Source organism: Eschrichtius robustus, chromosome 8, assembly GCF_028021215.1.
Source record: "Eschrichtius robustus isolate mEscRob2 chromosome 8, mEscRob2.pri, whole genome shotgun sequence".
NCBI classification, from domain to species: domain Eukaryota; kingdom Metazoa; phylum Chordata; class Mammalia; order Artiodactyla; family Eschrichtiidae; genus Eschrichtius; species Eschrichtius robustus.
Window position 1 is genome coordinate 1,250,821 of NC_090831.1, and position 24,687 is coordinate 1,275,507.

The window sequence follows — 24,687 nt, forward strand, 5'->3', positions numbered from 1 at the left end:
AAACATGATCATTCCTGGAAACTATGAAAAAAAAATTGCCTATAAAAACAAAAAAGGTAGACTTGAAAGCTGCTTCTTAAAGTCTTAAAAATATGTATTTTCCCTACTATTTCCAATGTTTTTTTCCTATTAGGATTTTTCTTCCACCATGTGTCAGTTCTGGAAATATATTTTATTAGATTGTTTACACAGTGATTTTCAAATTCATCTGCCTAGCCTTGTATAGGGTGTTGTCTTCATATGGGGTGTTGTCATTTTATGGAGTTTTTTCATTGTATAGTGTTTTGCATTTTATGGAACATTGTCATTGCTCAGGAAGCTGTCTGATTTCCTTCTTTCAAATCTTTCCTGGCCCACGTTTCCTAATATTGGATCCTCTTTCTTTCTTCTAGATTGTAGTCTGTAGGTGAAAGATTATTTTTTAATATATGCCTTCACAAGTACCAGCTCTTAGATGTATTGGTTTAGTTCTTCTGTTTTCTGATTTATGCATTTGTTCTTCTGGACATCTCTATGCTTTTATTTAAATTTCCTTGGAGAGATAGGGCAGATGTTTTGAGGGGGGACAGTCGGGTGTTGGGGCACCTCCTTCCCTTTGCTTCAGCACAAAGATGCTCCCACAAATCTCACTTTCCAGGTTAGCAGCTTCTGACCAGCTCCCACTTGCGTGCAGCCCAGGACTCAGACTGGTGTTTGGGGCCCTAGGGTACCCACTGCCCTGCTCCAACATTGCTTCATCTCCCCTGGCTTCTCCTTCCCCGGCAAGGTGTCTGGCCTGGGCCAGGGACCTGCATCTGTCCAGAGTCTGCAGGTGCCCATCTAGCCACGAAAGCTTCTGACTCTCTGTCTCACCGGTCTTATTGATTTGCCTGGCTAGTTACTAAACTCAGCTTTTCCTTTTTCCTTTTTTTTAAACTTCGGAAGGAACTCTTCCCTTTCTTGTTGGCTAAGAATTTTGAATGAAAATTGAACTTTATCAAAAGCTTTTAATCTGTCTCTTAAGATGGTCATATATTTTTTCCACTTAGATGAAATAATATTTTAATATTGACTGACGGTTGAATTTCCAGAATAAAGACAACTTGGTCATTATATGGTTTCTTTTTATTTTTGTTGGATTTATTTTGCTAATATTTTGTTTAGAATGTATGCATCTTTATTCATAAAAGAGATGAGTTGTAAGTTCACTTTTGTTGGAGAATGTATACCTTTATATTTTTATTCCCCAGTTTTCTCCAAGTGTTGTTACAGATTGAAATATTTCTTTCTTGAATATCTGATACTCTTTGTCAACAACACTGCACAGTGCTAGAGTTTCATTGTGGGAAGATTTTTGATTACTGATTCTATTTCTTTAATAGTTAGAGGATTTCCCAAGTTACCTATTTCTCTTTGAATCAATTCCTTTTATTTTTTTTCATTACAGGTAAAATTTAGAATGATTGGCATAAGGTTATTCATAATATCCTTTTACTATCTGTCTAATAAATGCAGAATCAATAGCAATCTTCCCTTTTCCATTCTTTATATTGGTTATCTTTGCCCCCCTCTTTCTTTCTTCCTGCTCAGCCTGCTAAAAATATGTTACTATTCTTTTCAAAGAACTTAATTTTGGCTTTATTTACCATCTCTTTATGCTCATTTTCTATTTCATTAATAGCTACTCATCTATTTAATAATATCTCCTTACTTATTGAGCTTTGTTTTGTTGTTTTTATTTTTTTAATTATCCTTCCTTTTGTGAGAGATGCTTCACTCAGAGACTTATAGGTTTTCTTCTCTTATTTTTTTCTAATAAAGTCACGTAAGATTCTAAAGTTCCTTCTAGTTGGGGCTTTAGTTGCAAACACTTTGGAGATGTATTATTTTTATTATCTTTTGATTCACAACTATTTACATTTTCTTTATATTTCTTCTTTGACTATGTGTTATCTATAATTATGGATTTAATCTTTTAAATATATATAAGAATTTCTAGTTATTTCTCTTTTATTGATTTCTAATTGCATTGTGCTAAGGAGATACAGTCTGTAGTATTTAATTCTATAAAATTTAATTATAAAATAAGTAGTCTTCTTTTGTTGCTGTCACATATTCTATGTGTATTTTGCAATAATTGAATTGAATTTATTTTATTTTTTATGATGCTTGGTCAGGTTTACTCAGATCTTCTGTGTACTTTGTTGTATCTCTTCCTCAGAAGTGTGTTTTAAAACTACCATTATGTTATATTTTTCTAGCAAACTGAATGTTTTGTCAGTAGAATGTGGTCATCCTAACTCTTGTGATTTTTTTTGGCCTTAAAACATTGGATAGCATGCCACATTTTCTTTTTATGTTATTTTCTTTTTTTTTTATCGTTTATATGTATGTTTTTATTTCTTTTCTTTTTTCACAACTTTATTGGAGTATAAATGCTTTACAATGTTGTGTTAGTTTCTGCTGTATAACACAGTGAATCAGCTATATGTATATATATATATATATCCACATATCCCATGCCTCTCGAGCCTCCCTCCCACCCGCCCTATCCCATCCCTCTAGGTCGTCACAAAGCATCCAGTTGATCTCTTTGTGCTAAGCAGCAGCTTCTCACTAGCCACCCATTTTGCATTGGTAGTGTATATATGTCAATGCTACTCTCACACTTCATCCCAGCTTCCCCTTCCTTCACTGTGCCCTCAAGTCCATTCTTTACATCTGTGTCTTTATTCCTGCCCTGTCACTAGGTTCACCAGTACTACTTTTTAAAATTCCATACATACGTGTTAGCATATAGTATTTGTTTTTCTCTTTCTGACTTACTTGACTCTGTATGACAGACTCTAGGTCCATCCACCTCACGACAAATAACTCGTTTGTTCCTTTTTATGGCTGAGCAATATTCCATTCTTTATCCATTCATCTGTTAATGGACATTTAGTTTGCTTCCATGTCCTGGCTATTGTAAATAGTGCTGCAATGAACATTGTAGTTCATGTACCTTTTTGAATTATGGTTTTCTCAGGATATATGCCCAGGAGGGGGATTGCTGGGTCGTATGGTAGTTTTATTTTTAGTTTTTTAAGGAATCTCCATACTGTTCTCCATAGTGGCTGTATCAATTTTCATTCCCACCAATAGTGCAGGAGATTTCCCTTTTCTCCACACCCTCTCCAGCATTTATTGTTTCTAGAGTTTTTGATGATGGCCACTCTGACCACTGTGAGGTGATACCTCATTGTGGTTTTGATTTGCACTTCCCTAATGATTAATGATGTTGAGCATCTTTTGATGTATTTGTTTGCCATCTGTATGTCTTCTTCGGAGAAATGTCTATTTGGATCTTCCACCCATTTTTAGATTGGGTTGTTTATTTTTCTGATATTGAGCTGCACGAGCTGCTTGTATATTTTGGAAATTAATCCTTTGTCCATTGCTTCATTTGCAAATATTTTCTCCCATTCTGAGGGTTGTCTTTTCGGCTTGTTTATGGTTTCCTTTTCTGTGCAAAAGCTTTTAAGTTTCATTAGGTCCCATTTGTTTATTTTTGTTTTTATTTCCCTTACTCTAGGAGGTGGGTCAAAAAGGATCTTGCTGTGATTTATGTCATAGAGTGTTCTGCCTATGTGTTCCTCTAAGAGTTTTATAATGTCTGGGTTACATTTAGGTCTTTAATCCATTTTGTGTTTATTTTTGTGTATGGTGTTAGGATGTGTACTATTTTCATTCTTTTATGTGTATCTATCCATTTTTCCCAGCACCGCTTATTGAAGAGGTTGTCTTTTCTCCATTCTACATCTTGCCTCCTTTGTGAAAGGAAAGGTGACCATATGTGTGTGGGTTTATCTCTGGGCTTTCTATCCTATTCCATTGATCTATATTTCTATTTTTGTGCCATTACCATGCTGTCTTGATTACTGTAGCTTCATAGTATAGTCTGAGCTCTGGAAGCCTGATTCTTCCAGCTCTGTTTTTCTTTCTCAAGATTGCTTTTGTTCTTTGGGGTCTTTTGTGTTTCCATACAAATTGTAAAATTTCTTGTTCTAGTCCTGTGAAAAATGCCATTGGTAATTTGATAGGGATTGCATTGAACCTGTAGATTGCTTTGGGTAGTATAGCCATTTTCACAATATTGATTCTTCAATCCAGGATCATGGTATGTCTCTCCATTTGTTTATGGTATCTTTGATTTCTTTCATCAGTGTTTTATAGTTTTCTGAGTACCGGTCTTTTGCCACTTAGGTAGGTTTATTCCTAGGTATTTTATTCTTTTTGTTTCCATAGGAAATGGGGTTGTTTTCCTTAATTTCTCTTTCTGATCTTTCATTGTTAGTGTATAGGAATGAAAGAGATTTCTGTGCATTAATTTTGTATCCTGCAACTTTACCAAATTCATTGATTAGTTCAAGTAGTTTTCTCGTGACATCTTTAGGATTTTCTATGTATAGTATCATGTCATCGGCAAACAGTGACAGTTTTACTTCTTCTCTTCCAATTTGTGTTTCTTATATTTCTTTTTCTTCTCTGATTGCTGTGGCTAGGACTCCCAATACTGTGTTGTATGAGAGTGGTGAGAGTGGACCTCCTTGCCTTGTTCCTGATCTTAGAGGAAATGCTTTCAGTTTTTCACCAGTGAGAATGATGTTTGCTGTGGGTTTGTCATATATGGCTTTTATTATGTTGATGTAGGTCCCCTCTATGCTCACTTTCTGGAGGGTTTTTATCATAAATGGATGTTGAATTTTGTCAAAAGCTTTTTCTGCATCTGTTGAGATGATCATATGGTTTTTTTCCTTCAGTTTGTTAATATGGTGCCTTGTATTGATTGTTTTGCATATACTGAAGAATCCTTGCATCTCTGGGATAAATCCCACTTGATCTTGGTGTATGATCCTTTTAATGTGCTATTGGATTCTGTTTGTAGTATTTTGTTGAGAATTTTTGCGTCTATGTTCAGCAGTGATATCGGTCTCTCTCTATATATATTTTGTGATCTTTGTCTGGTTTTGGTGTCAGGGTGATGGTGACCTTGTAGAACAAGTTTGCGAGTGTTCCTCCCCCCCATAATTTTTTGGAAGAGTTTGAGAAGGATAGGTGTTAACTCTTCTCTAAATGTTTGATAGAATTCTTCTGTGAAGCCATCTAGTCCTCAGCTTTTGTTTGTTGGAAGATTTTTTAATCACAGTTTCAATTTCAGTGCTTGTGATTGGTCTGTTAATATTTTCTATTTCTTCCTGGTTCAGTCTTGGAAGGTTGTGCTTTTCCAAGAATTTGTCCATTTCTTCCACGTTGTCCCTTTATTGGCATATATTTGCTTGAGTAGTCTCTTATGATCTTTTGTATTTCTGTGGTGTCAGTTGTAATCCTTCCTTTTTCATTTCTAATTTTATTGATCTGGGTCCTCTCCCTTTCTTTCTTGATGAGTCTGGCTAAAGGTTTATCAATTTTGTTTATCTTCTTAAAGAACCAGCTTTTAGTTTTATTGACCTTTGCTATTGTTTTCCTTGTTTGTATTTCATTTATCTCTGCTCTGATCTTTATGATTTCTTTCCTTCCATTAGCTTTGGGTTTTCTTTGTTCTTCTTTTTGTAGTTGCATTAGGTGTAAATTTAAATTGTTTATTTGAGATTTTTCTTGTTTCTTGGGGTGAGCTTGAATTGCTATGAACTTCCCTCTTAGAACTGTTTTTGCTGCATCCCATAGGTTTTGGATCATCGTGTTTTCATTGTCCTTTGTTTCTAGGTATTTTTTAAATTTCTTCTTTGATTTCTTCAGTGATCTTTTGGTTATTTAACACTGCCCTGTTTAGCTGCAATGTATTTGTGTTTTTTACTGTCTTGTTCTTTTTTTCCTGTAATTGATTTCTAATCTCATAATGTTGGTGTCAGAAAAGGTGCTTGATACGATTTCAATTTTCTTATATTTTCCAAGGTTTGATTTGTTACCCAAGATGTGATCTATTCTGGAGAACATTCCATGTGCACTTGAGAAGAAAGTGTATTTGTCTGCTTTTGGGTGGAATGTCCTAAAAATACCAATTAAGTCTATCTGGTCTATTGTGTCACTTAAAGCTTGTGTTTTCTTATTTATTTTCTGTCTGGATGATCTGTCTATTGGTGTAAATTGGGTGTTAAAGTCCCCCACTATTATTGTGTTACTGTTGATTTCCTCTTTCACGGCTGTTAGCATTTACCTTATATATTGAGGTGCTCCTATGTTGGGAGAATAAGTATTTACAATTCTTATGTTTTCTTCTTGGATTGATCCATTGATCATTATGTAGTGTCCTTCCTTATCTCTTGTAACAGTCTTTATTTTACAGTCTATTTTATCTGATATGAGTATTGCTACTCCAGCTTTCTTATGATTTCCATTTGCATGGAATATCTTTTTTCCATCCCCTCACTTTCAGTCTGTATGTGTTCTTAGTTCTGAAGTGAGTTTCTTGTAGACACCATATATAAGGGTCTTGTTTTTGTATCATCTCAACCAGTCTGTGTCTTTTGGTTGTAGCATTTAATCCATTTACATTCAAGGTGATTATCAATACATATGTTCTTGTTACCATTTTCTTAATTGATTTGGGTTTTTTTTGTTGGTCTTTTCCTTCTCTTGTGTTTCCTGGCTAGAGAAGTTCCTTTAGCATTTGTTGTAAAGCTGGTTTGGTGGTGCTGAATTCTTGTAGCTTTTGCTTGTCTGTAAAGCATTTGATTTCTCCAACAAATCTGAATGAGATCCTTGCGAAACAACCAGTAAGACAGGAATACAACCCCACCCATCAAAAAACAAACTGAAATGACAAAAACATATGTTACAGATGAAGCAAGGTAAAAACCTACAAGACCAAATAAATGAAGAAAAAAATAGGCAACCTACCTGAAAAAGAATTCAGAGTAATGATAATAAAGATGATCCAAAATCTCAGAAAAAGAATGGAGAAAACACAAGAAACATTTGACAAGGCTCTAGAAGAACTAAAGAGCAAACAAACAGTGATGAACAACACAATAAATGAAATTAAAAATACTCTAGAAGGAATCAATAGCACAATAACTGAGGCAGAAGAACAGAGAAGTGAGCTGGAAGATAAAATGGTGGACATAACTGCTGAGGAGCAGAATATAGAAAAAAGAATGAAAAGAATTGAGGACAGTCTCAGAGACCTCTGGGACAACATTAAATGCACCAACATTCGAATTATAGGGGTCCCAGAAGAAGAAGAGAAAAAGAAAGGGAGTGAGAAAATATTTGAAGAGATTATAGTTGAAAACTTCCCTAATATGGGAAGGGAAATAGTCAGTCAAGTCCAGGAAGCACAGAGAGTCCCATAAAGGATACATCCAAGGAGAAACACACCAAAACACATATTAATCAAACTATCAAAAGTTAAATACAAAAGAAAAAATATTGAAAGCAGCAAGGGAGAAGCAACAAATAACATACACGGGAATCCCCATAAGGTTAACAGCTGAACTTTCAGCAGAAACTCTGCAAGACAGAAGGGAGTGGCAGGATATATTTAAAGTGATGAAAGGGAAAAAGCTACAACCAAGATTACTCTTCTCAGCAAGGATGTCATTCAGTTTTGACAGAGAAATTAAAACCTTTAAAGACAAGCAAAAGCTAAAAGAATTCAGCACCAACAAACCAGCTTTACAACAAATGCTAAAGGAACTTCCCTAGCCAGGAAACACAAGAGAAGGAAAAGACCTACAATAATAAACCAAAAACAATTAAGAAAATGGTAATAGGAATATACATATCAATAATTACCTTAAATGTAAATGGTTTAAATGCTCCAAACAAAAGACATAGACTGGCTGAATGATACAAAAACAAGACCCGTATATATGCTGTCTATGAGAGACTCACTTCAGATCTAGGGACACATACAGACTGAAAGTGAGGGGATGGAAAAAGATATTCCATGCAAATGGAAATCAAAAGGAAGCTGGAGTAGCAATTCTCATATCAGACAAAACAGACTTTAAAACAAAGATTATTACAAGAGACAAAGAAGGACACTACATAATTGTCAAGGGATCAATCCAAGAAGAAGATATAACAACTGTAAATATTTAGGCACCCAACATAGGAACACATCAATAAATAAGGAAAATACTAACAGCCATAAAGGGGAAATTGACAGTAACACAATCATAGTAGGGGACTTTTAACACCCCACTTTCAGCAATGGACAGATCATCCAAAGTGAAAATAAATAAGGAAACACAAGCTTTAAATGATACATTAAAAAAGATGGACTTAATTGATATTTATAGGACATTCCATCCAAAAATAACAGAATACACATTCTTCTCAAGTGCTCATGGAACATTCTCCAGGATAGATCATATCTTGTGTCACAAATCAAGCCTTGCTAAATTTAAGAAAATTAAAATCATATCAAGTATCTTTTCTGACCACAACGCTATGAGACTAGATATCAATTACAGGAAAAAATCTGTAAGAAATACAAAGACATGGAGGCTAAACAACACACTACTTAATAACTAAGAGATAACTGAAGAAATCAAAGAGGAAATAAAAAAATACCTAGAAACAAATGACAATGAAAACACAGCAACCCAAAACCTATGCAATGCAGCAAAAGCAGTTCTAAGAGGGAAGTTTATAGCAATACAATCCTCCCTCAAGAAACAAGAAACATCTCAAATCAACAACCTATACTTACGCCTAAAGCAGTTAGAGAAAGAAGAACAAAAAATCCCCAAAGTGAGCAGAAGGAAAGAAATCATAAAGATCAGATCAGAAATTAATGAAAAAGAAATGAAGGAAATGATAGCAAAGGTCAATAAAACTAAAAGCTGGTTCTTTGAGAAGATAAAAAAATTGATAAACCATTAGCCAGACTCATCATGAAAAGAAGGGAGAACACTCAAATCAGTAGAATTAGAAATGAATAAGGAGAAGTAACAACTGACACTGCAGAAATACAAACGATCATGAGAGATTACTACAAGCAACTCTATGCCAATAAAATGGACAACCTGGAGAAATGAACAAATTCTTAGAAAAGCACTACCTTCTGAGTCTGAAACAGGAAGAAATAGAAAATATAAACAGACCAATCACAAGTAATGACATTGAAACTGTGATTAAAAATCTTCCAACAAACAAAAGCCCAGGACCAGGTGGCTTCATGGGTGAATTCTATCAAACATTTAGAGAACAGCTAACACCTATCCTTCTCAAACTCTTCCAAAATATAGCAGAGAGAGGAACACTCCCAAACTCATTCTACGAGGCCAACATCACTCTGATACCAAAACCAGACAAAGATGCCAGAAAGAAAGAAAACTACAGACCAATATCACTGATGAACATAGATGCAAAAATCCTCAACAAAATACTAGCAAACAGATTCCAACAGCACATTAAAAGGATCATACACCATGATCAAGTGGGGTTTATTCCAGGAATGCAAGGATTCTTCAATATACGCAAATCAATCAACGTGATACACCATATTAACAAATTGAAGGAGAAAAACCATATGATCATCTCAATGGATGCAGAGAAAGCTTTTGACAAAATTCAACTGCCATTTATGATAAAAACCCTCCAGAAAGTAAGCATAGAGGGAAGTTACCTCAACATAATAAAGGCCACATATGACAAACTCACAGCAAACATCATTCTCAATGGTGAAAAACTGAAACCATTTCCCCTAAGATCAGGAACAAGACAAGTCTGCCCACTCTCACTACTACCATTCAACATAGCTTTGGAAGGTTTAGCCACAGCAATCAGAGAAGAAAAAGAAATACAAAGAATCCAAATTGGAAAAGAAGAAGTAAAGCTGTCACTGTTTGCAGATGACATGATACTACACATAGAGAATCCTAAAGATTTTACCAGAAAACTACTAGAGCTAATCAATGAATTTGGTAAAGTAGCAGGATACAAAATTAATGCACAGAAATTTCTTACATTCCTATACAGTAATGATGAAAAATCTGAATTAGACATTAAGGAAACACTCCCATTTACCATTGCAAGAAAAAGAATAAAACACCTAGGAATAAACGTACCTAAGGAGACAAAAGACCTGTATGCAGAAAACTATAAGATACTGATGAAAGAAATTAAAGACAACACAAACAGACGGAGAGATATACCATGTTCTTGGATTGGAAGAATCAACATTTTGAAAATGACTATACTACCCAAAGCAATGTACAGATTCAGTTCAGTCTCTATCAAACTACCACTGGCATTTTTCACAGAACTAGAACAAAAAATTTCACAATTTGTATTGAAACACTAAAGACCCTGAATAGCCAAAGCAATCTTGAGAAAGAAAAACGGAGCTGGAGGATTCATTTTCCTGACTTCAGACTATACTACAAAGCTACAGTAATCAAGACAGTATGTTACTGGCACAAAAACAGAAATATAGATCAATGGAACAGGATAGAAAGCCCAGAGATAAACCCTCGCACATATGGTCACCTTATTTTTGATAAAGGAGGCAAGAATATACAATTAAGAAAAGACAGCCTCTTCAGTAAGTGGTGCTGAGAAAACTGGACAGCTACATGTAAAAGAATGAAATTAGAACACTCCCTAACACCATATGCAAAAATAAACTCAAAATGGATTAAAAACCTAAATGTAAGGCCAGACACTCTAAAACTCTTAGAGGAAAACATAGGCAGAACACTCTATGACATACATCACAGCCAGATCCTTTTTGACCCACCTCCTAAAGAAATGGAAATAAAAACAAAAATAAACATATGGGACCGAATGAAACTTAAAAGCTTTTGCAGAGCAAAGGAAACCATAAACAAGACAAAAAGACAACCCTCAGAATGGGAGAAAATATTTGCAAATGTAGCAACTGACAAAGGATTAATCCCCCAATAATACAAGCAACTCATGCAGCTCAATATCAAAAAAACAAACAACCCAATCCAAAAATGGGCAGAAGATCTAAATAGACCTTTCTCCAAAGAAGATAAACAGATTGCCAACAAACACATGAAAGTATGCTCAACATCACTAATCATTAGAGAAATGCAAATCAAAACTACAATGAGGTATCACCACACACTGGTCAGAATGGCCATCATCAAAAAATCTACAAACAATAAATCCTGGAGAGGATGTAGAGAAAAGGGAACCCTCTTGCACTGTTGGTGGGAATGTAAACTGATACAGCCACTATGGAGAACAGTATGGAGGTTCCTTAAAAAAGTAAAAATAGAACTACCATATGATCCAACAATCCCACTACTGGGCACATACCCTACAAAAACCATAATTCAAATAGAGTCATGCACCACAATGTTCATTGCAGCTCTGTTTACAATAGCCAGGACATGGAAGCAACCTAAGTGTCCATCAACAGATGGATGGATAAAGAAGATGTGGCACATATATACAATGGAATATTACTCAGCCATAGAAAGAAACAAAATTGAGTTATTTGTAGTGAGGTGGATGGACCTAGAGACTGTCATACAGAGTGAAGTAAGTCAGAAAGAGAATAACAAATACCATATGCTAACACATATCTATGGAATCTAAAAAAAAAAAAAAAAACGGTTCTGAAGAACCTAGGGACAGGACAGGAATAAAGATGTAGACGTAGATTATGGACTTGAGGACATGGGGATTGGGAAGGGTAATCTGGGACGAAGTGAGAGAGTGGCATGAACATATATACACTACCAGATGTAAAACAGATAGCTAGTGGGAAGCAACTGCATAGCACAGGGAGATCAGCTCGGTGCTTTGTGACCAGCTAGAGGGGTGGGATAGGGAGGATGGGAGGGAGACATAAGAGGGAGGATATATGGGGATATATGTATATGTATAGCTGATTCACTTTGTTATAAAGCAGAAACTACACACCATTGTAAAACAATTACATTCCAATAAAGATGTTAAAAAATAAGTAAATATTAGATTGAGAGGAGGGAAACAGTTATTAACTACATGATGTGTTCTTTGGCAATTATTTACCCAATTTTTAAATGAACTTCGACTTTCTACAACATGAACACTTCAGAGGTATAAATCAACACAGACATATTATAAATATTTATGGAATTGCCTGTATTTCAAACTGGACTTTTTTTCTTAATAAATGGCTAAAGGATGAACAAGTGTACATTCTGGAAGTTCTGCCATAGGCTCGTTAAAACCAGGAGAGCGGGATTCTGATGCCGGCCAGTGAGAAGAAGGTGAGAGGCAGGAGTGCATCACCAGAGGCGGGGGCCTCTGGAGGTGAGCAATCACAGGATCCAGGCTGCATAGGTGCGTGTCCTTAGCAAGGCTGGTGCGGTGGAAGGGAATGCTCACAACTGTTGTCACAAGAGCGAGCATGAGTCAGGACAGATGGGGCACGACTGTGGGGACTCAGCATAATAACAGACAGGAGTAAATATACCGAAAACATCCTAGTGTTGTCCTAACGGAAAGATTCCACTCAGTTCAATGTCTGAGACGTCACTGTTATTACGGCTGATTACAGGGGGTCCACGTGAAGCGAAAGCTACTCAGGTCACACACAGGACCCAGGACTGTTTCCATCTAAGTCTAAGTCACTGACTGTAAATAATCCCAGCCCCAAATTTACTGATTTTACAAAATTCCAACAGTGGATTCATTTACTTACATGTCTTAGTTGCATGTGATTGTCAACTATGTTCACAACTAAATATACAAAAGTGCAAAATACATAACATTGCATTATTAGTGTTACAAAGACCTAACATGGTTTACACATTGGATTGGTTCCTTCAGTTGTTATTAATGTTAACAGCAATCTTTGATGGTGTCACTTCTATTTTCTACAGTAATTTTAAAATCGATTACGTAACTCAGCTTATCTAAGTGTTTCCTTTGGATTTTTGACTAGTATTTCATTAAAATATAAAAATTGGCTTTGGAACATTGATGCTTGTTCCCCACATGCAGAAAAATGCAATTTCTCTGCAGTTATTCAAATCATCTTTTATACCCATCTGTAAATTTTCACGATGTTCTCTTGTAGTTCAAGTGTGTCTGTATTGAGATGGGATGAAGGCTTTGATTAGAAAACTCTGAAATATCTGGGACTTAAACTCTCTGGGAATTCCTGAAGTGAGCCCACTCTTGAAAGAGCAAAAATGTGGGAGACTGTTTAATTCTGGCCTTTTCCATAAATATAATGAAATTTTGTTCCTGTCAGGTCAAGTAACAGGTAACATGGAGCATGGCCATAGATGAACTGAAAAGTTTTTGTAGTAAACTTTGGCTGCATCCTCTCTTTATAGAAAGTTTGTCATTCAAACATTTTTGTTAACATAATTTTAGCTTTTTCTAATTTATTAACATTAATGTTTAAAAATTAATTTTAATGTTATATTTATCATTTTTTAATCTAAAGCTTCAGAAATTCCTAGGTACAAAAGATTATTATAAAAAACAGAATATATGAAAATATATCTTCACCATTTATGTAAATTACATTTAAAAAATCAATTTTGAATATCAAGTCTTCACATTTGCAGATTAAGCAGCATTACTATAATAAGTGACTAGAAATGGGAAAGAATAAAATTAGTTTCAAACACTAAATTATATGTAAATATATGTTTATGTATTATTTTGTATATATATATACACAAAAGTATATACATATATATGTATATAATATATATGTATACATTATATACATATAGGTAAATATATTTTTAAATATATAACACATATATATATATGGATAGATAAGATAGTTATAGATCTATTTATGATTGTTTGTGATCCCAAAGTACTGTACCAAGGTAAAGACTTAAACAACAAAATTGTCAACATATAGCCAATGTTTTATAAATTAAAGCAAGTAGTATATTTTAAAATATGACCCCTTATGGAAGGTTAAGACAAGCCACTAATTTTCACAAAGTATCAATATATTCATAGCCAAGTTTCTTCTACAAGCATCTATAATCACACAGACACACCCTCTTTCTGTTTACACATTCCTTCACAGCGATCAGCCCTGGGATGATGTTGTGTAGAAGCTCTAGATTCAATTTCAATGACAAGCTGCACTTTCTGGTCTCCCACAAAATTCAGGAAGCTCACGTTAAGGGTCGTTTCATAATCTGTCTTGCGCGTCGTGTGTCCGTGACACTCCTGGTCTCAGTGCAATGCAGTGGTCCTTTCCCACGTGGTCCACTTTCCTGGTTTTTCAGGAGTGGCAATGGTGTTTGACTCCCCCAGACCTATTATATACAAAATGACTCGTGTAAACCAGTCACGATGACTCCATTCTGAGCCTCTCTAAGTGCTTGGCTTAGGAGTGGGCGCGGTACCGACTTTAGCCGTGAGTTTGAGCTGGAGGCTTCCCTTTATGATTGGATGTGGTTGTTGGAAGTGCAGCAGCCTAAATAAAGCAGAGCCCAGGAATCTTAGAGGCCCCTGGGGGTGGCGGACATGATTCATCTAGACATCTCACTCGAGGAGCGAGAATGAATATCTTTACCGTGTAAATGGGATTAAATTGATATATTTTTTGTTAACAACAGTCAAATGAGTCTTAACAAACTGAGTAAAATTTGAGTGGGTTGACTGTGTTACTCTTGCTGAGATTTATTTATCTATTAATACCTCGTGTCCACACACACATTCAGATTTTTGCATGAAATGTTAGTCTTTGTTCCTGCTCAGAACCATGCTTTTTCCTTTAATCTGCTTTGCCATTTCTTTGTGATGGTTCGGTGAGCCTGCACTCAGCTTCAAGAATTGTTCATAGCTGCCACTGTGTTTGCTACTGTCGTTGTCAATATCACAATTTCCTTGTGTTTCTAGTCTTTGGTCCAATATAAATATAAGGAGACCTCTGTATGTAATTTAAAATTTTCTAGTCGCCTCATTTTAAAAAAAATAAAAAAGAAACAGGCAAAGTCAATTTTAATAATATGTTATGTAACTCAATAGACACAAAAAATTGAGTAACTCATGTTTTTTAAAATAGCCAGCAAAATTACCCATTGGGAAGAAGCCAACACACTGTGAAATAGCTATTAACTAAACTATTAACACAGATACATATGTAGATGCATAGCAGCTGCATTAGCCGACTCTTGTTCAGTGTGACAATTGCCACTCTTTCCTTAGTGCAGCGTGGGGACCATAGTCCGGAGTCCTGACTGTGCTCTGTGTTCATTCTGCTCTATGACCAAAAACGCAGCCCTCGGATGCATTGGATTTGCTCTCACGTTTTATCTTTTGGTTTCCACTGACATTGAGATATACTGTTTGTGTATTTAAATTTAAACCAGCATGAAAGACTACCAATCTGTTTCTAGATTTTCTTAGATAAGGAAAGGCAGCTTTGGTTGCCTTTGGACCCCATATCCGACGTCAGCCTGTTAGGTGAGCGTGAGCCTCTGGCACCTGCCACAGACCTCACTCCTTGAAAGATGTGGTGGCAGCATTTACGTCTTCCTCCTTCACAAATTTCAGCTTTCTGCCTGGGTGCTGAGGGCAGAGAGAACCTGTGTGTATCTCCTCCGAATCACTCCTCTAGGCTGTTAATGACTTTTCCTCAGAGGTAACATACAGGTTGAAAAGAGCCTTTTCTGTGCATGATGACAGCTATCTAAGAAAGTTTCTCTTTAAATTTCAAATACTTCTCTGTCTTCATCTCACCTCCCTTCCTGTTTGCAAAGACTCCAATAATCCTGCAGTTCCAGGAGTCCTGAGTATCCTTCAGGGTACACAGATTGTGCTAACATTGTCTTTATTTGAGTGCTTTCCCACTCATTGTTGAAGAACGAGCATTATCATTTCTGTGTTGAATTTTACTCAGAAGCTTAAATTGTTAATACTTGTACTGTATTGTGCAATTTGTAAAGTATGCTCAATTGTAGCATCTCATTCTTATTTTTTAAGTAACTTGGATTATGTTCCACACTGTCAAGTTCAAAGGGCATTGGCAAGGTCAGACAGTAAGGTTCATGGGTATGGGTGTGTAACTGGGGTGGACCAGACTGGTCTTGCAGGCAGGTGGCCAGATTCCTGGTTTTCTCCGCGACACCATGATTCCGTGTTTCTATCCCCACGTCAAGTGCTCCTGTGGGCCATGAAGGGAGGTGTCGACTTTCTCACTGTCTCCCCACGTTTATGGTTTAACCACTCTGTGCAGCTTAGGAAGAATCGGGGGAGCTGTATCACACATAGAGAATAAACAGGGCAAATGTTCCCAGAGCAGGCGATTGGCTCCACAGTTTCCAAGTTACCAGAAATGCGTCTGTAAACACGTGCAAGTGGCTTGCTTTGGAAGAGACCATTTCTGAAGAAGTCTTAAAGTGCAGAAAAAATATAATAGTTGCAAAATACTAACTGCAGTGTGTTCACAATCCTACACATGTTACCTTGCTGAATCATTTATGGTCTTACGTCATCATCAGAAAGCCCTACAAGGTAGGAATCAACATCAAGGGTTTACAAATGAGAAAATGGAAGTTCTGTGTGGCTAATGCACCAACAGTTACCCACCAAGTAAGTGTCCAAGCAAGGATAGGACCCCAGGACCCTCAGGGTGGAAAGTCAAGCACTTTTTCCTCCACCACAGCTGTTAGAGATGCAGGTGGGCAGCTCCTTGCTCACCTCCACTTGTGTATTTCTCCAGGTTCCTTGTCTATTATTCCAATGCACTCTGCTTTCCCGTCATGAGAATTCTCTGATTAAGAACACCTAAATCACAAGATCAGAATCTGTCAAGCAGCCACAAATTTATTTTCTTGTTACTAGAGTAGAAAAATACAGTTTCTATTTCCTGTATAGACTGCAGTAGAGCTGGGCAGGTAATAAATTCTTGGCACCTTCCAACCATTGGTGATGACTTTGGGTGATGCACAGACTCTGGGTGTGTTGTATGCGATCTTCTAAAAATGCAAATGAAAAGCATGTTTGCTTTATCCTTCACCTCTGCTGTTTCATCACCGAATGTCCTTACAACTCTCTGGCAGAAGAAAAACTACAGGGATACAAATTTTTTAAAAAGTAGTATTTGGAATTCTTTTTTTTTTTTTTTTTTTTTTGTCCATGCTGCGTGGCATGCTGGATCTTAGTTCCCTGACCAGGGATAGAACCTGGGGCCTTGGCAGTGAAAGTGTGGAGTCCTAACCACCGGATCACCATGGAAAAAATAGTGTTTGGACTATATATAAACTAGATAACTAATAAGAACCTACTGTATAGCACAGGGAACTCTACTCAACACTCTGTTGTTGTCTATATGGGAAAACAATCTAAAAAAGAGTGGACATATGTATATGTATAGCTGATTCACTTTGCTGTACAACAGAAACTAACACAACATTGCAAACCAAATATACAACAATAAAAATTAATAAAAAGGTAGTATTTGGAAATTCTTGTAACCTTGACATGAAGAGGACAGGTATAGGTTTGGAGAAATAGCTTCAAAAAATTAGCAGGATAAAATGGGGTTGAGCGATTCGAGAGGTCCTATTGCCCACGACCAGTCTGTAGCTCAGAGAGCTCTGCTGTCACTCAGGAGAAAGACAAAGAGGTGGCTATATTGATGAGAAAGTGTCCAGTGGAGCATCAGAGCCCAGGGAGGAAGCTTACCTTTTCTTCTCAGGTTTCTACATCCGTCCTTAACTTAGGACCATTCTCAGACATTCAGGTCCTCTTGGGACGTGGCATGGGCTCTTGCCAACACTTCTGCCCTCTTAGGAAAGTGCCGGGGGGAAGGGTCTGCCATCTCCTCCAGCCCCACTTCTTCCTCCACGTCAGAGAAGGAGGGACTTCACCAATTGGGTGAGGCTGGTGTAAAAGTCACTTTGTATGTGGAACCTCCTCCCGCCTTTCCTTTCTCTCTCCAACCTGCCTGACAACAAGCAACACGGTTCTGGTTCCTTCTAGTCTGTTTCCTAAAGACCAAGGCCATCGTGGTCTGCAGGGCAGCTGATTAGGTCAGTGTATATATCTCACTAAGCCTGGATACACGTTCCAAGACCACCTTGGGGCTGAGGAAGAGGCATCTCTTTTGGCCTCTTCCTAAGTCCCATTCTCCAGGACAGCTGTCAGGTGCTGATATTTTTATTCCCAGCTGACCCTGGCTTGTGTCTCTAATTCTGAACCTAAAGGAAGAGCACAAATGGTGTGACCTCATGTCTGGTTGGAGTAGGGTTAAGAACAGGATATAGCAGAGGGAGGGCAAGCCTTCAAGAGGTCACCAAGGCCCAGAAACCAGCCTCTCCTGGGCGACTAGACCTTGTGAGGACCTCAGAACGGATGCTCATCAAGGAGATTTCAGGAGACTGATGCTCAGCAGTGGGAGATAGAACTTTCAGGTACCCCACCCTCTCTGGGCTACGTGTTTATCCTGTGCGGGGTTATCTAAATGGCATTCCAACTGGAAACAAAGATGGCCCCATGAGGGACTTGGGGAAAAGACAATGCACTGGGTGATCCTAATGGCTTGTGTTAGTAATTTCGACAGTCTACTATAGACTCACCAATGTGCCAGTGGTGAGGACAAACCAGTAGGGCTCTTGGCAGGTGTGCAGGGTCCCCCTTCTCATTTACCTACTCTTCTCCTAGGACCTCATTTTCTTCTTCAGGCACAGGAGTTAAGGACATAGACTTTGGGGAAAGACGAAACCTGGGGTTGAATCCCAGGTGTGCCACTTACTAGTTGTACATACTTTAGACATATGTCTCATATAAGCCTTGGTTTGCTCACCTGAACAATGAACGTGATGCTAATCATGGTGGTATGAGGGCTGAATGAGCCCAGTACTTGTAAAGCCCAGAATCTGGGCCTGGTCTGGAATCAGGGATATATATAGTATGTGTATAAAACCCAGAATAATAGACCTACTATGCTACTTTCTACTGTAATCCTTCTTTATCTTTCATACACTAAAATTTTGGGGCCTTAGAACATACCTCATAACAATAATGATTACAATTTTCACAGCTTTAAAAATTTCCCATCATATTTTTGAAGTACATGGTCACATCTAATCCTTTTTAAAACCCCTTGTAACAAAGCATTTATTTTCACCTTGATGCGGAAAGCGTGGCTAAAAGCAAGGCAGTAAGGCACCCTGGGTCATGGTCAGAGATGGCTTGTGGCTTCATGGGGACAGAGGTCTGAGATCCCTGATTCTGGACCAGGTTCTTTAGAACAGAGTCCCCTGCAATTTGGGGTGAATGAAAATGTGCAGGGCAAGGTTGTAATAATGCTGCAGTCACTGGATCTTTTTTTAAAAAATCAAACACAGGGATGTTTCTGATTTTGAAAGCCCATCCCAAGTTTAATAGTTTGAAATATCCTTTTAGTCTTTTCAAGATGCATTGTATTAGAATGAACTGCATTTTAAAATGTGCCTTTTTATCTCACCTGCTTTCTACCCTTTGCTCACCTTTTATTCACAGTATGTTGGCAAAGGACGGTTTTAGTAATTTATATTTTCAGACAAAGGCTGGATATTGCCTTTAACAAATTAAATATTACACTATAGCATGGCAGCAGCCACTGTTGGAATGCATTGTGAGAACAAGGGTACCTATTTAGGATTATTTTCTGGGTTCCTGTATCAGACTTTAAGTTGTTTTAGACCAGGAAATCACAAAGTACATTTTTTATCATGTAATCTTTTTTCTTTTAGTTTGAATGCACAAAATTTGAATGGATACACACACACACACACACACACACATGCTTTAGGGATTATATTAAAATGAGCCTCAAACACAAACAGGAAATGACCTTGCTGCTGAAACTCCTGCCTGCCCTCTTTGTTCATATCTCCCTGTCCCCCCACAGAGAGAACCACTGTCCTACATTTTATCTTAAGTATCCCCCTGCTTTTCTTTGTTCTCCTTACCCCACCAGCAATACGTGCATCTCTAAGCAATATATTGTTTAGTTTTAGCAGGGTTTGGGCTTCATCCAAAGGAATCATACTGTGTGCATTATTCTGAAACTTCTTTTTTTTTTTTTTTTTTACCAAACCTGTTTGGAGATCCTTTTTCACATGTGTCAGACACACAATTTGTCCTAGAAAGGAACAATTTAAAAATTGATTGGTAGTGGAATCACCCACTTCCAACTAAATGGACAATCCATATTGCTGGGAAAATTACCAAACGGGATAAAAGCTCCAATTATACCTGGTTGAATAACAGCTTTTAACAGTGCTCAGGGCACAGGCGGCCTGGATTTCTGGAAGCTTCAGTCCTGTGGGTTTAAAGTTCTGTCCAAGGGCTTCAGCCACTGGAGGTCCCACCTCACCTGTCTGTGCTGTGCATGATGCACCCTCCCGACACCCCACGCTGGCAGATGAAGTTGGACCCTCAGGCTGCCTTCTTGATGCAAACACACGTGTGTTAGTCAGGGTTCTCCAGGGAAACAGAACCTATGGAGAGTGAATATACGTGTGTGTGCATTTATATATACTATAAAGAGATTTATTATAAGGGGCTGGCTCACGTGATTTTGGAGGCTGCCATGTCCAAGTCTGCAGTGTGGCCATGGCCTCAAGACGCAGGAGAACCGATGGTGCAGGTGAAGTTCAAGGCCGGCCGGCCGCTGTGCAGTGGTGCGGAGGCCAGTCTTTTTGTTCTATTTGGGCCTTCAACTGATCAGACGAGGCCCACCCACCTTCTGGAGAGTAACCTGCCTACTCAAAGTTCACCAATTCAAATGTCAGTCTTGTCCAAAGACACCCTCCAAGTTGGCACATAAAATTAACCATCACAATGCGCAAGGGCAGAAATTCAGGTTTTGAAAGGCTTACTTGAAATTCTCATCTTCTGCCGATCTACAGCTCTAGTTCAGCCCTGTGCCACCTCCCTGACGCCTTCCCTGTATCCACTGCCTGCTCTTGCCTGTACTTTGGAATGCTCTCAACACAGTCCTCTCCAGCGAGGCTCAGTAATTCTAGGCCAGATAATGAGTCTTGTCTCCTTGTGCATCCTGGGGCCTCTGTGTGCATGGCCTGGGACAGGCATGCAATCATTGCCAGCTGAATGCAAACCAGCACAGCCTTGGTGCAACACACAACGCATCCCAGTAATAATTCAGTAGAGCTACTGAATTGAAATAGTCCTGTTTCATAGAGCATTCTGGAAGAAAAGGCTGTTTTCTTCTCTTTTCCTTTCTGGAATTAAGAACTTGATTAAGTGTCTGGAATGATCTGCCCAATTCAGATCCTGTCTGTGAATAACACGGCTGGATGAGGACTTCTCTAAAGTGCATCTTTATAAAAAGGGCAAAGGGATTTTCATCCATGACAGACATCAAACTCCCAAAAAGAATTCTGTGTGCTTTACCTGTCAGTGACCAAGGCTGGGCTCCAGACCAGCTGCATCCCTGTGCACTCCAGCCCTCCCACCTAGGAGTCCACCAGGACCATGGTGGCACAGAGGGGTCTGTCCTCACCTGTCCCTAGTCTCCTGATTCTGCCCCTGGTCCCTCATGTACTACCTGACTCCAGGCTCTGGGATGTCCACTTCTGTCTCACGAGGCTATATAACTAACTGCAAGCTTTCCAGGCTGTGTTTATATATGTTAGGCGGCCTGCGCTTGGTTGTGGGTGTTTCCAGGGTTAACCCCATACCCTCCGCCTTCTCCCACAGCCTCCCTCATCCCAGGCTCAGCCCTCGAGACCTCCAGCATCTCAGCCTGAGGGTGGCCTATGTCTCTACACTCCGGCCAACTTAGCACCATGACTGCAGCATCCTCTGTGTCAGGTAGAGTTTTCTTCATCAGCCGTGGATGCAATAAGGGCATCGAAACACCCCTGGGCATGGAGAGCAATTTAGTTTAAATTTGTGAGGAAGGACTGTTGACCTTGTCGTGCAGGTGATGGAAAAGAGGAGGGAGATGTCAGGACGGCTGGTTCACCTCACAGAGCTCATGAACGGTGATGTGAGCTGGTATATAGGATGGATCAACCACAAGGTCCTGCTGTACAGTAGAAATTCATGCAACATTGTAAATCAACTGTACTTCCATAAAAAAAAAAAAAAAAAAAAACCAGTGGGGCCACAGTTCAAATGCAGATCCTCTCAGAGGTAGACAGGAAGATGGGGCCCTGGGCTCCACAAGATTGCATTGTATCACCTCATGTCCTACTGTATGTTCTCATCTGGCCCCGAGGGCAGGAGAGCAAGGACCACGGTGTGAGCATGGCTCCCTTGATTCCTGACCGTCCTGTCTGCTGACTGCCACCGCTGCTCCCCCAGACGCACCCCAGACGTCCTTCAACCATGTCCCCAGGATGGGGGCTGGATCAAGCAGGCCTCTGTCCCTGACCCTCCCCAATATCCCTGGCTGTCACCATCCTAGGCAAAGACTCCTGACGGGAAACACCTGAACACTCAGCCTGAGTGCCTGCCTGGCATCCCCCAGGGGGCAGCCCTCACCTGGTGGGCTGGCTCCACATTCCTCCTCACCCCCATATCCAACCGGTTCCAATCAAGAGACAGAAAGCACACTGCAATTTAAACAGCTGGAGGGTAATTATTAACGTGTGACCAAAGAGTAACTAGAAGGTATAAGGAAACTCCACAAGGCACCCCAGGTGGAGGGAGAGGACCTGACAGTCACAGACTTGTCAGGGGCCCCCGCCCCATGACTGAGCTTCCCGCCTCCCTGGAGCAGCCTGCAGGATGGTTTCCTGGGGTCAGAGTTGATCCCCTGTTGCCGAGCAACTAGGAAGCAATAACTCAGGGCCCTGGCAGATGTGTGGGCATGTGGGAGGGTGCAGGGCGCCCAAGTGGACAGGTGTGCATCCACAGTGAGGGGGGCACGGTAGGCGATCACCTGGCTGGGCTGGAGCTACAAGGTCACGGAAGGACCACGTTCTGCACGTGTAGTCAGGGCTGGATGTCCTCGCCCACGCACTGCTGAGCAGCCGTACAGCCCTGGCCACTTGAGACCAGCCCTTTCCTTCTGCAGGGTCCCTGACGAGCGGTCTGCTGACAACCCTTAGGGTCCGTGCCAATCAATGTCAAGGAGAAAGTCTCAGAGGAATTCTTCCCAGGGTTGCGGTGCTGGGATTGAGAGTGAACTTGGACCAGAGATGCGCCAACATCCCCCACTGGTTGGAATGACTCTCCGGTGTACTGCGCAGTGTTTTCCAGAGTCCGCTGGTGGCTCACAGCTCAAGTGTGCATTCTTTATGGGCTTTCCTCATTTTGTTGACTCACTTTCCCCTACCCTTGTATTTGTTTACTGGGATGACTTACATGCACATTCTTGGTTCTTTATGTGCTTCTGGGGAAACACACCCTTAGCAGACAAATCAAGCACAGAATTCAAGGATGAATAATATGTTGCCACTTTTTACAATGACCAGCATGTGAGGTCATAATGAACAAGTATAAAGCAAGCAAACAGCCACATTGGGACTGAGGAATTGAGAGTTACTAAGTAAGTGTACAATATTGGAAAATCGTACAAGCTATGATTCGGTCACTTGCAAAATGCAGAAGCTAACTCAAAGGACTGTAGGGAGGATGAAATGAAATTGTAAATGGAAAGAGATTAGCGTGCTCACCGGCAAACCTCCAAAAGTAAAATAGATAGCTGGTGGGAGGCAGCCGCATAGCACAGGGAGATCAGCTCGGTGCTTTGTGACCACCTAGAGGGGTGGGATAGGGAGGTTGGGAGGGAGACACAAGAGGGAAGAGATATGGGAACATATGTATATGTATAACTGATTCACTTTGTTATAAAGCAGAAACTAACACACCATTGTAAAGCAATTATACTCCAATAAAGATATATATATATAAAAAAAAACTCCCATTGGACTAAACCCATAGGCTTATCTTCAACTGTAAAGAGAAAGAAAGACATTATCGGTCACCTTATCTTTGATAAAGGAGGCAAGAATATACAGTGGAGAAAAGACAGCCTCTTCAATAAGTGGTGCTGGGAAAATTGGACAGGTACATGTAAAAGTATGAATTTAGAACACTCCCTGACACCATGCACAAAAATAAACTCAAAATGGATTAAAGACCTAAGTGTAAGGGCAGACACTATCAAACTCTTAGAGGAAAACATAGGCAGAACACTCTATGACATACAGCACAGCAAGATTCTTTTTGACCCAGCTCCCAGAGAAATGGAAATAAGAACACAAATAAACAAATGGGACCTAATGAAACTTAAAAGCTTTTGCACAGCAAAGGAAACCATAAACAAGACCAAAAGACAACCATCAGAATGGGAGAAAATATTTGCAAATGAAGCAACTGACAAAGGATTAATCTCCAAGATTTACAAGCAGCTCATGCAGCTCAATAACAAAAAAACCAACAACCCAATCCAAAAATGGGCAGAAGACCTAAATAGACATTTCTCCAAAGAAGATATACAGATGGCCTACAGACACATGAAAGAATGCTCAACATCATTAATCATTAGAGAAACGCAAATCAAAACTACAATGAGATATCATCTCACACCGGTCAGAATGGCCATCATCAAAAAATCTAGAAACAATAAATGCTGGAGAGGGTGTGGAGGAAAGGGAACACTCTTGCACTGTTGGTGGGAATGTAAATTGATACAGCCACTATGGAGAACAGTATGGAGGTTCCTGAAAAAACTACAAATAGAACTACCATACGACCCAGCCATCCCAATACTGGGCATATACCCTGAGAAAACCATAGGTCAAAAAGAGT